Source organism: Typopeltis vanoorti, chromosome 3 (genome assembly GCF_054136105.1).
Source record: "Typopeltis vanoorti isolate ZY-2024b chromosome 3, IOZ_Tvanoo_1.0, whole genome shotgun sequence".
Lineage (NCBI taxonomy): Eukaryota > Metazoa > Arthropoda > Arachnida > Uropygi > Thelyphonidae > Typopeltis > Typopeltis vanoorti.
This window is the reverse complement of record NC_143551.1, coordinates 160,709,396-160,726,489: the sequence shown is the minus strand read 5'-3', so window position 1 is coordinate 160,726,489 and position 17,094 is coordinate 160,709,396. Positions and strand designations below refer to the sequence as shown.

The following is a 17,094-nucleotide window of genomic DNA, read 5'->3' as shown; positions in this document are numbered from 1 at the left end:
TTAAAAATTTTAATACTATCTGCTTCGTGTAGGTGTTAGTTTTCATGATTACAGCGCTGTCGCTCTCGATGTTGAATTTTTAATAGCGATACTCGCTAACGATTGAGCCATGGCTAAACTTCCAGTTGCTAACACCAAACAAGAAGGAGGGTGGGTTCATGAACCCATCTGGAACACTAAGAATTGGCTTCTTGACAGTATCACTTCCAAAGCTTTATCTGGCATGTCCGTTTTTCTGTATAGAGCTGTCTGCTCTAACTAGATGGAAAGGATTCCCATCAAAGATTTGATAACAACTATATGCTTCAACGATTTGATCGAGTCCATAAAATTATGCTGTGAAAACTAGTGACGACCGTTTTAATTATGGACTGGAAAGGTTATTCTGATATTCTTAAAATGTCTCTTTCTTGAGAATAACATTCATGCGTACATGTTACTTGTCCTTAATCTGAAAGATTGGTTAGAGATCCAAACTACTCCATTTTGGAGCATTTAATGAGGTTTGGTTCGATTTGATGGATTAAAATTTTTTGTAACTTTGAAAATATGAAATAAGAAGCTTGAATTAATTGCATAATAATTAACGGACAACGCCGTCTAAGCGTTGTCCGTCAGAAGTTCCCCATATAGATCATACCTTGATTATCGCAATTGTGTCTGGAAGAGCTCACTTATTGGTTGTACAATCGTAAGAACAAATCGGCTTGTGATCTTCAGTTCAAAAGACCCCGAGTTCAAATCCCATCTGGCATTCGAACTCGTGTCTTTTTTCCATGTTATTTTTTTTCTGAAGCAGAGTTACTCTCTTATATGGAACTGGAGAGGTTTCTTTTTTCAGAAATGAGAGTTTTTTTCTCCTGCAAAAAAGACGGATCGGCTTGGAAAAACATGGTGTTTTTCCAAGATATTGCTTTCGCAACCTGAATTGTCTGGTTTGCAATTTCAGACTTCCTGAAAGATTTTCTTTTATATCAGTCATAAAAAAATCTTTCATGGTAATTTCATTCCTCCTAGATTGCATTGTATGGAAGAATCTTTATCACTTACAAAAATGACAGTAATTATTGAAATCGAACTTCAGAACAGTGAGAATCCTCTTAAAATAAAGCTAAGGAAAATTGATCAAGAAAGGTGCAGATATTCAATGCAAATCAATAAAACCATGTTTTGAGATGACGAAACCAAATCATTTGTTTCAGTTATGGCAAACCTGCAAGCATTCACCTTAACTTCATAACATGCCAAAAGAAAAACTATGCAGCAAACCCCAACTATACTGACGTTAGATAAACACGCGAAATAAAAACGTCAATAAAAAAAGCAATTTATTGCAAACAGTCTCAGCATGCAGTTTGCTTCTCTCACATTCTGCTATTCAGTTAACGCCGGCAACTGAAGAAATTATCCTAAGATACCTCCCCAAATTTAATTTATTAGTGCATTTCTCCTGAGACAAATAAAGAAACGAGGACATCAAGAGAAAAACACTGTTTACAGCCACGGTCACCCCTGAGCGAATCTCAAAGAAATTAGCGTTTGTCAGCCGAGCTACGCAGTACACTCTTGTGATTTCAACTTTGTGCCAACGAATAAATCAACACACCAGACGCAGAAGTTGTCGCTTTCCGTCCAGTTGAAGTCTTAAGGGCAATAAAAGTGTTGTCAGCCTTTTAACTTTGAGGTTACGCTCCTGAAATGACTCCGTAAAGCTCCCATTTATTGCCATGGGAAGAAGAAGAAATCTTTTTATCATTCAGCAGTTCCCATGCAGGAAAGAGACCGAAAAGCAAAATGTTAACTGAAGCAAAATCGAGTTAATGATTTTTTTTTATGTTTGTCATGCAGAAACGGACTGTTTGCTTTGTAAGTTTCAAATGCTGTGTCATCGGAATGCTGAAACTCTTTCGATGTGTGTGTGTTCGATTTCAGTTATGTGAAAACATTTCAGCGATGTTTTCCCAAATACTTCGTAAAAATCATCTATTTGGTTTGTTACGTACAACACTACTGAATTGTAGATGTTTATTGGATTTCTGTGTTGATTTTTGCTTGATTCGATGAGGAGTGTTATTTTGTAAATAAATTTAAATTGAAGTGGAAGTAGAAATCGGTGCTTTTATAAAAACTGTCTATAATTAGCTTCTTTGCTACAGCTTCCCATTAAAGTGGCTTGGAAAAAAATCTTGTTAATTCTCTAAATAAGAGACGTGAAGAGAGTGTTTATTGAAGGATAAATGTTCAAGAATAAGAGAATTTAAAATAAAAGAGCACACTTGGATTGGTCCAGAAATATAGGAGATTTGTGCAATAATGAATATTTATAATAAGAAATCGCGTTGAACGAAAAATTTCTGTTTTATTCTGAAAAAAAAGTCTTAGTTTCAGATCTTCGATTATTTTACCATTTCCTCTCTGTAATAGTTACAAAATTGCTCATTTTTACCAAACCACCATTCAGTCAAATTTTTTCTTCCGATTTTGCTGTAAATTTACTGTAAATAATTCCATATTTAGTAACTGATTAAGATTTAAAAATATCAATTTTTCATTCATAGAATGCTGCCAACATCGTTTCGTTATAACCATAACGATCTCTAAACAAACAAACAAAAAAAAAAAGAGAGAGAAATGTGGTTCATCTCAAAGTAAGGCCACAGCAGCATATTATATGCAGAATTTATGGTGATTTAATCTGAAAAGCCATGGCGCTATGAGCTACAACATGCTGCCATGGACTTTATGGATGTTTTCTGAATTCTCAATAGATGGGTTCTGTCGTCTCTTTTGAAGACGATTCTTTACACATCATGCAACAAATTTCTTAAAATCTTTTGTTTCCTTCTCAACTTGCAGATGCAGAACAATTTCGTATCTAAAGTATGGTCTTTTATTAAGCAAATATCTAACCTTAATTTCTCGGCGAGTTAGGATAGAGCTTCTTTATTTTCTATAAAAGACATTGGTTAATCGATTTGATCGAGTTATGGTTCGCCACCGTCACACAGGAACTTTTTAATTTCCCGTAGTAAAAAAAAAATATGTTTGAATTTCAGGATTTTAAAATTTGCAGGAGTTTTCTTTAGACTTCTAATTTAGTGTTTTTATTTTGCTTCGATATAGCTTAATTTCTATGAGTTTCATTTCTATATTTTAGGTGATAGAATTTCATCTAGTGGGAGAACACAAACTTGCTTTTTGAAGGCAGGAAAGAGACTGAGTTTGGTTTCCAGCGATTTTCTAAGATTATTTATTTTTTGATAAATTATAACTATACTAACAGGCTACAAGTATGGAGCGTTTTTCAATTATCATATTAAAAAAGCGGGATGTCTGTTGTGTTGGCTAATTGACTGGTGAAAAGTGAGTGTGATATGCTCGTAAGGGAAGTTTATGTGAAATTTATCTACCATTTTATTCATATATTGGAGATTGCAAGCATTAATAACTTACCGTTACATTATTACATTTTATCGTTCCCTGAGGTCTAACAACCTTTGAAAGCCATGAGATTAATTATCAACTCATTAATAATAATAACCCTTAAGTCAAGATAGGTGATCTTCTCCTGCCTTGTGGAGTCACCACCACCATCATGTGGACATGTAAGTAGACAAAAGAAACTCATGGTTGTCCTTCAGTGCAGCGTTTCTAGGATTCCCGCGGCCGTTTACTGTACAAATGATCTGCACCTTTTCGAATCGTTTTTTTTTTTTATTATTATATAAAAAGGTGTTTATATAATAATTTACTTAGATGTTTTGGTGAAAGAAATCCTTAGGTTTCCTTCCTTAAGGATTTCTTTCACTAGAACATCTAAGTATTGCACCTTTTTATATAATAATAAAAAAAAGATTCGAAAAGGTGCTGATCATTTGTACAGTAAACGGCCGCGGGAATCCTAGAAACGCTGCACTGAAGGACAACCATGAGTTTCTTTTGTCTACTTACATGTCCACATGATGGTGGTGGTGACTCCACAAGGCAGGAGAAGATCACCTATCTTGACTTAACGGTTATTATTATTAATGAGTTGATAATTAACAAAACAAATCAATCATTCAAATACACACTTTCCATTACCCCCAAGTTCAATTTCTGAAAACGCCATTTAGTCAAGCTACAAAAATCTGTTCTCCGTAAGTCCCATAACGTACAACTCCAAGATGGAAGTATAAGACTTATTTTTCATTATTTCATTTCAATTATATCACTGGAACTATTAACACATTTTTAGAAGAAACACCATTTTCCCTACTCTCAGTCAACTCACAACACTACAGAACAGTAGTTTTTTTTATAATTTTTTATTAATAAGTTTCACCCAGTAAGCAGCTTCTTGATTTTTCATATCAAAATACGTTTTTCTCTTGTTATTATTATTATTTTCTATTCATTTTCTTTTCTTTTCTCAGCATTCTTCTTAATATTCATATTTCTGAATCTAGCACTTTTTTTGCAGAGAGTTCAGAGTAGTTTGAATTCTTTTTTTTTTTTTTTGTACAAGTTTTTGCATCGTTAATTCTATCGCATCATTTCTTATAATCCATGTAAATTTCCATTTCCTATTTCTGTTTTTTACTTCAATTTCTCTGTTTTCTATTTCAATTTTTTTCTTCTTATATTTTCATATCTTAATTTTCTATTTATTTTAAGGAAATCGCGGAGTTTTTATCTGTTTCTTTATTTTTGATGCTCCTTACTGATTTGACTTATTTGAAATGAATTTCTGCTTAAACTGTTTTCTCCATTTAAAGTAAACATCCCTCTTTAAGTCAAATTACTTCCAAATCCTCTTTCAAAGACTTCGCTATTAGAAACAACGATATGAGAAAATCTCGAAGAGGGGCTGTTTCTTACTAATTTCAGTAATATATTTGAGTAAAGAGTTCCGCAAATGTTTGTTTGAGATTGGTGAGCTCAAATAATTCGAAACAAAAATAATGCGAACAAGTTTAAGATGATGAACCGAATGTATCCTCAAAGAATAACAGATAAACGTTTGTTTGGTTATTAATATGGTAGCTTACATGTGTTGGGTGCACACAAGCACATACCATAAACACTTGCCCTAGTAGTAAGATGACAGAAACAATCTCCATCCGTTTCCATTTTTATCACTAGTTGTGCACTTGTGCAGTTGCTGTACCATAGGAAGAAACATTATGAAGATAAAGTATCGCTATCATTCTAACATCAGAATCTTTTCAATCTTTCTTTCGTGATAGCGATCGTTGAAATCACAAGTTATAGAAATGTCCAACCATTGAAAAACTATGACAGTTAGATTTAGCAATGACATCGGTATTCTATATTTCATGTCACCAGTGGATTTCAGTCATTCTTTGACGATGTATTGCAGTCAGAATTTTTTTTTATATATATAGTAGTTGCTTGTCTCTTCTGGAAGGTCGAAAATTTCTTTTTTGGTTGCTGAGCATTCTGAACTTGCACAACAAACTTCCATCCAGAAAACGACACTAAAGCTGTACTTTGATGTTATGCTTACAAAAAGACCTGTTAAATGATATTATAATATTATTAATTGTTTAAAGGAAACCTAGATTTTCGTACTCTCAAATTAAGGGAAAAATTAAAACTTGAAGACTGTCGAAGAAACGAATATTTTTTGTACATTAATTAGGTAGCATGACGTCACAACGACCACACAATGATAAGAAACTCTCTCGAATCTAATAATAGCAATGGAAGATGGGAAAAAAATTAAAAAATAATGAAAGAATGAAAAATACTTTTGTTGTATTATATATAAAATAAATTTAAAATATTTTTAAATATCTTTTACTTATTTTCTATAAAATAATAAATAAAATCACTTTTATTAAAATAAATTCTTATATTTTAAAAAAGTTCTAAAAATTTTATAAAAATAAATAGATCACAGACACCTATTTTTTCTATGTATAAATTTTAAATATAAAATCAGTATCGGGAATAAATTTTGTGATAACCCCCTATGGTGGCCGGGATAAGAATAGTCCCACTGTAGCTCATGCATGTCGTAAGAGACAACTAAATATAAAATATAAAATTAAATTTATTTATATTTAAATTTAAATATAAAATCAATATGTGAATAAATGTTGTGATACTCCGTGTGGTGGCCGGGATAAGAATAATCCCACTGTAGCTCATTCGTGTCGTTAGAGGCGACTAAAATGGATGCTGAGTTTCGAGAGTTTCGCTCTCTCAGGTTTCTTCGGTAATTTTGCTCCGGTAAGGGGGGGGTTGCCCTGAGAGAGCACTTTGAGTCTCTGGGGAGGGTGTTTTCCGGCGTGGCCCGTGAGGGGCCTCGTCGGTGGACGCTTTTTCGTGGAATATGAGCGGTTCTGCTCGTGGTGGGGGGGTCGTCACTGAGTGGAACCAACGCTGAGTTGGATGGTCTTTCGGCCACTATGGAGTGGTCTAGGGATCGTCCTAATTTTTAGAGTCGGCTTAATTTAATAAAATCCCCACTGTAGCTCATGCATGTCACAAGAGGCGACTAAAATGGGACGCAGAGTTTCGAGAGTTTCGCTCTCCTAAGGTTTTTGCCTTGGGCGAGCAATTTGAGTCTCTTGGGAGGGTGTTTTCCGGCGTGGCCCGTGTGAAACCTTGCCGGTGGATGCTTTTCCATGGAATATGAGAGGTTCTGCTCAGTGGTAGGGTGAGGGGCTGTCACTGAGGGGAACCAACGCTGAGTTGGACGATCTTTCGGTCACACGTGGGGAATGGTCCGGGGGATCGCCTAATTTTTAGAAAGGGCTTTACTTAAAAATCGCCCCACTCTAGCCCATGCATGCCGTACGAGGCGACTAAAATGGGCACCCAGGGAGGGTAATGGATTGCAATTCTGTAGCCAATGAAGTTTTAACTGAGGCTCAGCTATTGCTGTTACCCTTCTGCCGTGATCAGAGCTTATAGTTCTATATTACCCCATCCATCCATTTTCTTCTCCAGATAACGGGGAATATGAAAAGCATTCTTGCTTCACCCATCTAGCTAAAAAATAAAAAATAAAATAAATAAAATAAAATTTTTACAAATAAAAATAAACAAACATGCTCTTTATTCTTTTTTTTTTTTTTTTTTTTTTTTTGTGAATCCCTTTCATGGAAGTTTGCAAGCTTATCATAGACTTAGCATTGTTACGTTGTTACCTTGCAGAACTGTTGGATATAAATGTCAGCAATCGTGCTCAGAAGGTCAAACGTGGCATTTTTTTTTTTTTTTTAGGCCTGCAATAAGCAGGGAAGAGGGAAATGCCAGTCTCGCACCGGGCGATGAAGTCGTCCATCAGTAACTTTTACAAACTTCCATATCATGATGGAGAATCCAAACCCGCACATGTCAGTTGGAAAGCAGGTACGTTATCCACTCTGTCAACCAAGGTAGGTTGATTTTTATTTATTTATTAATTTTTCTTTATTATTTATTATGAATGTTTTGGTGTTTCTGACTTTCACTTTTAACGTATGGGTCCAAACAGAAGCTTTACTCACGATAAGAGGAAAAGTTGTAAGGAATCTCAGGATGCCTCTTAAGTATTGAAACCATTTTATAGTGCTGACAGAAAAAGTGAGAGCGTTACACTTCACTTTGCCCTTAATCCACGCTATCTATGTACACGCGAACCGAAGCACTATGGCCCCCTGCGAGCGGTAGTAATATTTTATGTCCCATTAAACAAGGGAGCCTGCCGAGTGGGTAATGTCTTATATCTCTGTAACAGAGCTTTGAAATTTACTTCCGTTTCGGATTTCTAACTCGACCATTAGCGGCTAGGGAAAAATTAGCCGAGCTTCAAGGATGTCGGTGACGCATCACTGGAAGAAATAGCGTTATCAGCACCAGAAAGCAACTGACGTATCTTGAGCTTCGTAAAGATGGAAAAGGACATTGCAAGGTTATGGAATATCAATAAAAGAAGATTAGCATATTGCAGCCTTTTTCGCACACAGAAACAATTTTTTAAAAGAATGACTTAAAAGGAATTTAATTTCAAATGTGCGGAAATATCTGGTTGAATGCGATGGAGAATTACATTAGAAGAGAATATTTTTCTGTGCTTATTTTCATAGTTTTATTCGCCTTACTCGCTCGCAATTTCTGATATCATAACCGTTGTGAGTGTGTGTGTGTGTGTGTGTGTGGTTTCTTGCAGTGAGGACTTTTCGGAGGACACATGAATTCTGAACGCATGAACTAGAGAAATACTTAAGCCATTCTCTCTCATTCAAATCCACTTGCTGCATTATGCTTTATAAGAAAAACTTGCTTTTCTCTAAAATTTTAATCCCTACATGAGTAGTTAATCATATCCTATTTCTAGTCTGATATCCTACAGTATGTTAGCACAAATTGTGCGATATTTCTTAAGATTAAAATTATTTCATTGTACTGGCAAACTTTATATCTACTGGAATGACTGTCTCTTGCCTTGGAATAGATGGATTATGGTTGTTTCTTACATAGATGACGCTCTTTGGTTGAAAAGACGTAGGATCACAACTTTTTTTTTACTCTTTTTAAGCGAGGTATATTTATACTGTGTTTTAAAGACGAGTTTGTTAAACTCATATAAAGTTGCACGTTCTCAAACGCGCGACCCTCCCGCGTTTAAATTCCGCGGATCACCCGTAGAAGACTATGGGCTATCTGGAGATGGCGGTCACAACATATTGAATGGGCAGTATATTAAAAAGATTAAAACAGAACGGATACCACTCCCCCCCCTCCCAAGCACACACACTAGTTTTATATTTTCTTCCACTTTTTCTACTCCTTAGTAAATATTATTATTATTATTATTATTATTATTATTATTATTATTATTATTATTATTATTATCGTAGCTTCCCAACACAGAAAAAAGAAAAAAAAACAATAAATAATAACCAACTGGTATCATCCTCAGATAAGCTTACATATAAGCTTCGAGGATGAAAGCAGAGAAATTAGTTCTCATCCAAGATATATCATATGTAACCAAGTGCATGTAATGTACGTATCACATGTAAACCAAAGTATTTAATGTATGTATTATACTAAACAAATGTATGCAAAGTAAGTATGATATGTATACAAATGTATGTAATCAAATGTATGTAATAACTGTAACAAAAGTATGCATATATCCATTGATATTGTATATATAGAGTGTAAAATTGCAAGAAAATATTTGTAATAATCATCATTATGAATATTATAATAATATACGTTGTAAACAGTTATTGTTATTATTATTATTAAAAAAAACTTTAAGTATGAGAAAGTATTTGTTATGCATAATTGTCCTCATATAATGTATGTAATTTATCTGAGAAATAATAATAAAATAAATAAATAAAAAATTATTATTATTATTATATTCCGCTCTCTTCTAAACTATTTCACTCACTCACTGCTCTCTGAGAGAAAAACCTAGCTCTTATCCCTTTCTTGACTGCGAACAAATTTAACTTCCATAGATGCCCCCGTGTTCTACTCCCACCTTCCATATAACGAAAAATTTTGTCAGACGACATCTTATAACACCTACTCAAAAGTTTATAGACCTCTATCGTATCGCCCCTCTTTCTCCTGTTAACCAGAGTCTGCAATCCACATGCTCGCAATCTGTCCTCATTATCTAAATCCCATAATTAATCCTTATATAATTTTTGTGACTAACTCTTCTTTGCATATTATGCAAAAAAAAAAAAAAACAGATAAATATAGTTCGTTTGTTTTCTTTTTAAAATCATTTCCTGGCTAGTGCATGAGTTTGAATGGATACCATGCAATTAAAAACAAATCAAACCAAACAGAACAAAAAAGCACACGACATCTGGTCCATTTTTCCCCTTGAGCAATCTTCCCTACGAAATTGGGGAACCTGCAACATATTATGTTCGGGATAGCAAATCAAATTTTGATTTGCTATACCGAAGTTTTCGTAAAGAGTGATAAGTTTAGCTAGAAAAAATAAGTTAAGATATATCATTACGCTGCAGTTCGATTGCGTTACTTTTTTCGTAGCAGTGTATAATGGTCATTACTAAATACAAACACAAAAAATTGTTCAGGAAATGTCGCTTGCGAATTTCTTAATTTTCCGCAAAATTTAATTTTACTCTTTTTTTTGCGGAAGAATCTTTTTAATTTTGAGAAGGACTAGTAGTAATTCTGTTTATTATACGACTGAGGTCTTCACATCCCAGACGACGAAAAAAAAAACAAAAAACATTTCTAATATAACAGAACTACGCACATGAGGAAAAAAAAAACAAACTTCATCGGCGCTATTACATGTGACCACGGGGAAGCCAAGACTAAAGGAAGAAAAAAAAAAGAAGTTAATTACGGTGTGTCTCCGTTGCTAACAAGGAATACCCAAGGTAGGCTCTTGATGATCGGGAGAATGGGAGGCTGTCTTCAACTAATTGGCATACGTCTTCCCAATTACAGGGTGCGTTGCCGTTCCGAGTTGGAGATGTTTTAGATGTTGTACGAATACTGGAAAGGGCTACATACTGTGCCACTAGTTCGGTTGCTTAGTATGGCGTTTACGGAATCTTTAAAGTCATAATTCCCGGAGAGAGAGAAGTTGATTCAGGTTAAGAACTAGCTAAATGCATTACTCTTTTATTGTAGCCGACGTCTGCGAAAGATCAATAACAAAATAGGAATGCAATACGAACTACACTTCAATACATTCATTTTTGAAATCATTTCAAAAACGTAAGTAAAATCTCTTATATGCAAGGACAGGTCCAAGCATTTTTCTTTGGCCTCTCCTGTTGTTCCGATTATCTGACGAAATCTATATGAATACATGCAAATCTTCTTTATATTCAAGCCATTTATTATATTAACTTTATTTGGAAATAGCATTTATTATTTATTAACTTTACTTTTAAATGCTGTATTTACGCCCTTCCGCAATAATGGGGTCCCCTGAACATCACTGGTTCAGCTTTTTCTTTAAAATACATTTTTGTTATTTACCTCTATGGTTCTCTGAAATGCTTTCTGTCAATTTCACTTATTCATCACAGCCAACAAAACCTGATATACCACTTCGCTGTTGCATTGTTAGAAGAGTCTGTTGCTTCGCATTCTCTCCACCTCACGTCTTTCTCATATCAGCGCGCTCAATACAGGCCTAAATCAAATTACAGACAGAAGTAATCATTTGCCCACTACCGGCTCTGTCTACAGACGCACAACGTTCAGCTTGTGCTTTCAATGCAACGGCAAATCCAAATCCATTAGGCTCTTCCAATAAAAGCCATCTATCACACTGGCACGTTCCGACACCACCAAATAGCAAAAGACAAATAATTTGCAGCTCGAGTTTAGTTTCTCACAAGGTTTCTGCTGTCGACCATCTGTTCGGCTATGTGACCGAGTTGTTTAATTCAAATCGAAGCGATGTGTGTTAACCCAAAAGTGAGAAGGGTAAAGCTTTCAATTTTCAGAATTGTGTGCGGAAGTGACGCAAGTGACACTTCCTGTCTCTTGAAGAACTGTTGACTGAAGCGCCGTATTGAAACAGGAAACGGTATTGTAGTGTTGGCATTAAGCGGAATAGGGCGAAACGGCATTTCAGTTACATGCTACTAATTAAAACACTGACTGGATTTTAAAGGAACAAATATTTCGCTTCCAAATTGACCTTTCTTCTGTTAAGTAACCATTTATTTTCATTAGACCCGAACAAGAGAAGTGCGATGGTAATGGTTTGCTTGCAACTTTATCTAATTTCGTTTCCATGCGGCTCATATATTCTGTTTAGTTGCAAGGGCTCGAAGTCCTGCTTTGTAGAGATAATATCGCAGAGGGTGAGGAACTTCATAATTACAATGAGCAGATGAAAATGGCATTTGCTCACTCAGCTACTGAATACATTAGACTACAGCACCCTCTATCGGGAAAATTTATAAACCACTTTTGCACGATGTTCATAAGAGCTCATTGATTAGTGGTTTACGTAATAACACATTTGTAAATAAAAATTATATCATTACAGTCTTAGCTTGATTTTTTAGTTGTTCCGCATGGTAGCAAACTTCAGATGCTAAGTTCTTTTTTTCTGAGAACAATGAGCTCTATCAATACAACAGGAATTGTTTTTAGTGTACTGACTATTCAAGTTAAAAAATGGTGATCATTTATCTGTTCTGATTCGTGTTTTGCATTAGATTAGTATAGAATTTTGTACAATAACTAACGATTCCTCTTTTCTTACTGACATTCACCAATCCCTTCGTTTATCTATCCTTCACTTATTTGAACAGGAAAATATATGAGGGGTCAGCAAAAAACTCAAAAATTACCATTTCATTTTTTCTATTTATATAAGCACATGACCAATCGGAATAGTTTAATTAATAGTTAACCGATTGGTCAAGAGATGACGCCACTGATGTATTCTTCTATTCGCTGTATCTTGTCACGTGAACTTTTTATGGTACTTTTTGTATTACACAGACACAAGAATTAAATGTGGTTTTTCCCTACGTAGCAAGAATCAGTCTGAATCATTTGCGCTAAGAATCCTTACTTCTGGTCAGGACTTCCCTTTAGTGTTAGGAGGCATGAATTTAAAGATATCTCGAAAGCGAAATATATTCTTTCTAATTTATAACTTTAATATGTTTGCCTATGGTATAATGCAGTAGCGGTTTTTTGAACTTGAAATTGAGTTCAGGTTGACATTATAAACAGAATAAATAAAGTAAACACAAAAAAGTTATTTCTGTTATTTTATAGCTGTATACAATTAATTGCATGAAATATATTAATAGAATACATATGAAATAGAAAACACTACTGCCTCAAATCTTTTTTAGTACAGAAATTAACTTACAATTATTATCACGTTAATTTTCTCACAATCCTTCGCGAATATTCGGCGACAATTTTAGAAATTTTAAAACTATTCTTGTTGACATTTGAGAACAGCATCCAATGAACTGTGGATTAATTACTAAGTAATTCAGAAGTCTTAAGATTAATGTTAACCACTATTGATTTAACACTTCCCTCCTCTAGATGGACATCCTGCTATTGATTGAATTAAACAAAGAATATAAGAAAAGAATTAACTTGCTTCATCATGGTTCCTTTGGCCAATGTCCAAGTTAATAGATTCGTTCAAATAAGGAAATCTACCGGTTGAGCGAACCTTCGGACTTTTTTTTTTTTTTGGCATCATTCCAGTTAACAAAGCTTCTTATCCTCTTTTAATAGCAATAAATCGAAACGGAGTTTAATTGTTATTATCCTGAAGAGTGAATACTCTCGTTACGCGGATTTATAGCTGCTATCATGTTCGAGAGTGCGACGTTTCCTATTAGGCTTCTTTTGCACTCAAGAAAGAAACAAAGATGAACACAAATATAAGACGTCTGTTGCCATGTGATTGTCTAGTTAATTTTCTCGAAGTGAAAAACGCAACGTTGATTTTGGAATTAATGTTTAATCAGTTGTAGCTCTTTATTTTTCAGTGTAATGTAGGAGTGTTTATTATTTTATTATCCACGACCTTCCTTGAAGTCTCAAGAGATAGAGTAGGAGATCCACTCTATCTATCATATCACCTCATGACTCCTTCCTAACTCTGTGAGATAACTAGCTTCATATAGAGATGGCAAAGTTTTTCTACACAGAAATTCAGGTTTATTATCTCGCAATGCAGGCAAAATGGATCTCATAGATCCATTTTGCCAATTCCAAATTCTAAACAAAGCAACATAACCCATTTCTGTTGTCGGTCTTTTGAATACGTACCTGACATACTTTGCTTGCCTTGACCCCACCACGATTAGTTTCAGTTCAGAAAATTCATGACTTGCATGATAGGATTTGAATTCAAGCTTTCTCTAAATCAAACACATTGTGGGAAAACCAGTGTGCTACCAACGACTGTTTAGTTTCCTTTTTCGTTACTGCAGTTTCATGCAAAGTTTGAATGGTACCGAATTAATTCCCTTGGCTCAAGGCATTGAACAGTGAATATTGAAACCTTGTTGCCTTTAATCATATCAAAGTGAAAGTCAATTGCGACAGTATTTGGAAGTAAATCATCTCTTCATATTTGTGAATCAGGATTGAAACGGATTATGGTAAGCTATCGAGACAACAACAGTTTATTATGTCTGTTAATAACATAAACATAATTTTGTACCGGGTGATTATAAAATAACGTCAAGTGTTCAGAGCCCTCTAGCGAGTAATGTATTGGACGAAACACACCAATATTCGGTAGATGTACACAGTGGAACATGGGGATTCGATTTACCAAAAGTCGCCAACAGGGGAAATTTTGGCGCTGCCAAATTAATTTTAGTAGGTGTGACTAATGAATGACTAAATAGCAAATGAGAGACAGCACACATCGATTTCATTACGTTTATTGTTAATTACAAATGAGGTTCAATATGACCACCATTCTGATGTTTCAGGAACTGCATACGGCATTTTCTACAGTGGCTCGCAACATATCGGAATTGATTTGTCTCACGTGTAACGTTATTCGATCTTTCAAAGTTGGAATATCGGGTACACGTCCTTGATACACAATGCTTTAAAGAAATCCCCGCAGCCAAAAGTCACAAGGATTGAGATCAGGCGATCTCGGTTGCCATGGCGTGGGAAATGCACGGCTAATGATTCTTCTGCAGAGAAATGTTGTCGCAAAACACGCTGTGCCTGAAGTCCGATGTGGGGTGGTGCACCATCCTGCATGAAGATGAATCGTCTCGATTCGACCATCTTCATGCAGGACTTTGCTGCAGTTGTGGAACCACAAAGTTCTGTAGCATATTGGCATACCTGTTAGCATTGACGGAACAGATCCATTTTGGTGATTTTCCTCGTAAAAGTATGGACCGATGATAAAAGATGCCGTAAATCCGCACAACACTGTGACTTTGGGCGAGTGGATAGGCATCTGCAGACACACACATGTGGATCAGTTGCAGCCTAAATGCGACAGTTGCGTGTGTTAATATCGCCGTTCAAATAAAAGTGCGCTTCGTCACTCCATAAAATCGGCCATGCATCATCCACTTCCATGCGCGCTAAGAATCTCAAAGATAAGTCGATTCATGTGGTCGCATCACCAGGGCGCAATTCTTTAACATGACTGATTTTATAGGGGACTTGATCATCTGATGTAGGACTTTTCACACCGTTGTGTATGCGATATCCGTTTGCCGGGATATTGCTCGTGCACTGATGGTACCCTACACATTCGTCATCTCCTGTTCCACAATAGCAGTTGAAACTTGTTCAACTTGTTGGTGATTGATTGGTTTGCATCCCCTGCCTACCTGCACTGCTAGAGTTCCAGTAGTTTCAAATCGCCATCAGTTTTCGTAAGTTTGTTACTCTAATCGGGCCTTTTCGTAAATTTTTCATACGCCGAAAATCACGAAGACAAACACTGGCATTATTGTTCCGCTGATAATAGAGTTTGACTAACAAATCACGCTCACGTAAGGTGAGAGGCATCGAAAAGCAGTTCGTCTACGAATGATAAGAAATCTCACAGGCGTTCCTTTTATTGCATGATAGTTCACAAGAAACGCGAGAATGCAAATTAATGCATTTTACTCGGTAAATAGCGCCAAAATTTCCCCTGTTGGCTCCTTTGGTACTATTTTTTCCCCGTTAAATCGAATCCCCATGTTCAACTGTGTACGTCTACCGAATATTGGTGTGTTTCGTCCAATACATTACTCGCTAGAGGGCTCTGAACACTTGACGTCATTTTATAGTCACAAAATAGACGCCACCAAATATATCGAGTGGCGTCTATTTTGTGGCGACAAAAAATAACTGCGGATTTTCCGTTAGAAATAACTGGTTCACATCTGTATAAAGTCGGCTAAGTCTATTTCAGCTGAAAATCATTCAGAAAGGTTCCTTCCGTCCTTGTCAGAATTCAACTTATGCCACGAAATGTTTCAAACGATATTAACAACTTAAAAAACAATTTTCACGATTAAGCCATACTTATCGAAATGGTGTTAGCCATGAGATTCTATCAACTTCAGTGTGTGTGTGTGTGTGTGTGTGTGTGTGTGTGTGTGTGTGTGTGTGTGTGTGTGTGTGTGTGTGTGTGTGTGTGTGTGTGTGTGTGTGTGTGTTTTGCATTTTCCTCCCAATAGTAACCTTAGGAGGTAATTTATTCCTACATGCTTCATTTCATACAATGCATATATTTCATGTAGCTTACAAGTACTGATTGACATTTACATTTATATTTTTATATCAATATCAATATTCATATTTACATTTATAATTTTATCTATCCATATATTAACACCATATAATTCACATTATATGACAGTCGTAGAGTATGGGGTCAACAGTCTGCTGAAGGTGTGGACTCCACGTGCATGATGACGATTCCTGGATATGGAATCTGTGTAAGTAGTGTCTTAGTTTTCCATGTCCCGTTAGTAGCGTGGTTAAACCTGGAGAAATGGCGTGTCTTTTCAGTCGGAGTCTGCTTCTGATTTGGCAAGAATTCTTTTGTTGTTGATCCGTTTCTTGATGTCTTCCATTCTTCTTCCCATAAGTCTAGGCTTTTCTCTTAACAAGTAATTCTGGTAACTTGGTTCTAGCCATTCGTATCTAGCTGCTTCTTTAGCTAGCTGATCTGCTCTCTCGTTTCCTGCAACCCCAGCACTTGATTTCTCATCTCTCTCTAGAGTGCGATTCCGAACCAGATTTCTTGTTGTCTATTAATGTTTGTTTTGGTTTTTTATGCCATCTATAGTTCTTCTACTATCATTGTAAATTGTTGTTGTCTTTTGCTGAGAGGTGTTGAGTTCTAATTCCTGGAGATATGTAAGTGACTGAAGTATAGCAAGTTGTTCTACTTGGTTGTTGGAACAGAGAGGATGTAGTCTAGAGCAGCGTTCTTGTATAATAAACTGTCTGTTGTATTCAATGAAAGAACAACCGACGTTCCCATCGGTTTTGCTTCCGTCAGTGTATACTTGAAAATCGTCGTTTCGGCGCTTTCGACTGATAGCTGTATTTGGTTTTATAGTAGTTCTGTCTTCTACTCTCTTTCAAATCTTGGTCATTGTATGT

At 35.6% G+C, this 17,094-nt stretch overlaps 1 long non-coding RNA gene across 1 annotated transcript in view; it reads left to right on the top strand.

The window, feature by feature from the left end:
• Window positions 1-17,094, top strand: part of LOC150108705 (uncharacterized) — a 117,949-nt gene that overhangs the window by 54,041 nt on the left and 46,814 nt on the right. The window contains exon 2 of the long non-coding RNA XR_016550680.1: window positions 7,237-7,391. This is a non-coding gene — a long non-coding RNA (uncharacterized LOC150108705). The remainder of the gene's footprint in view (window positions 1-7,236; window positions 7,392-17,094) is intronic.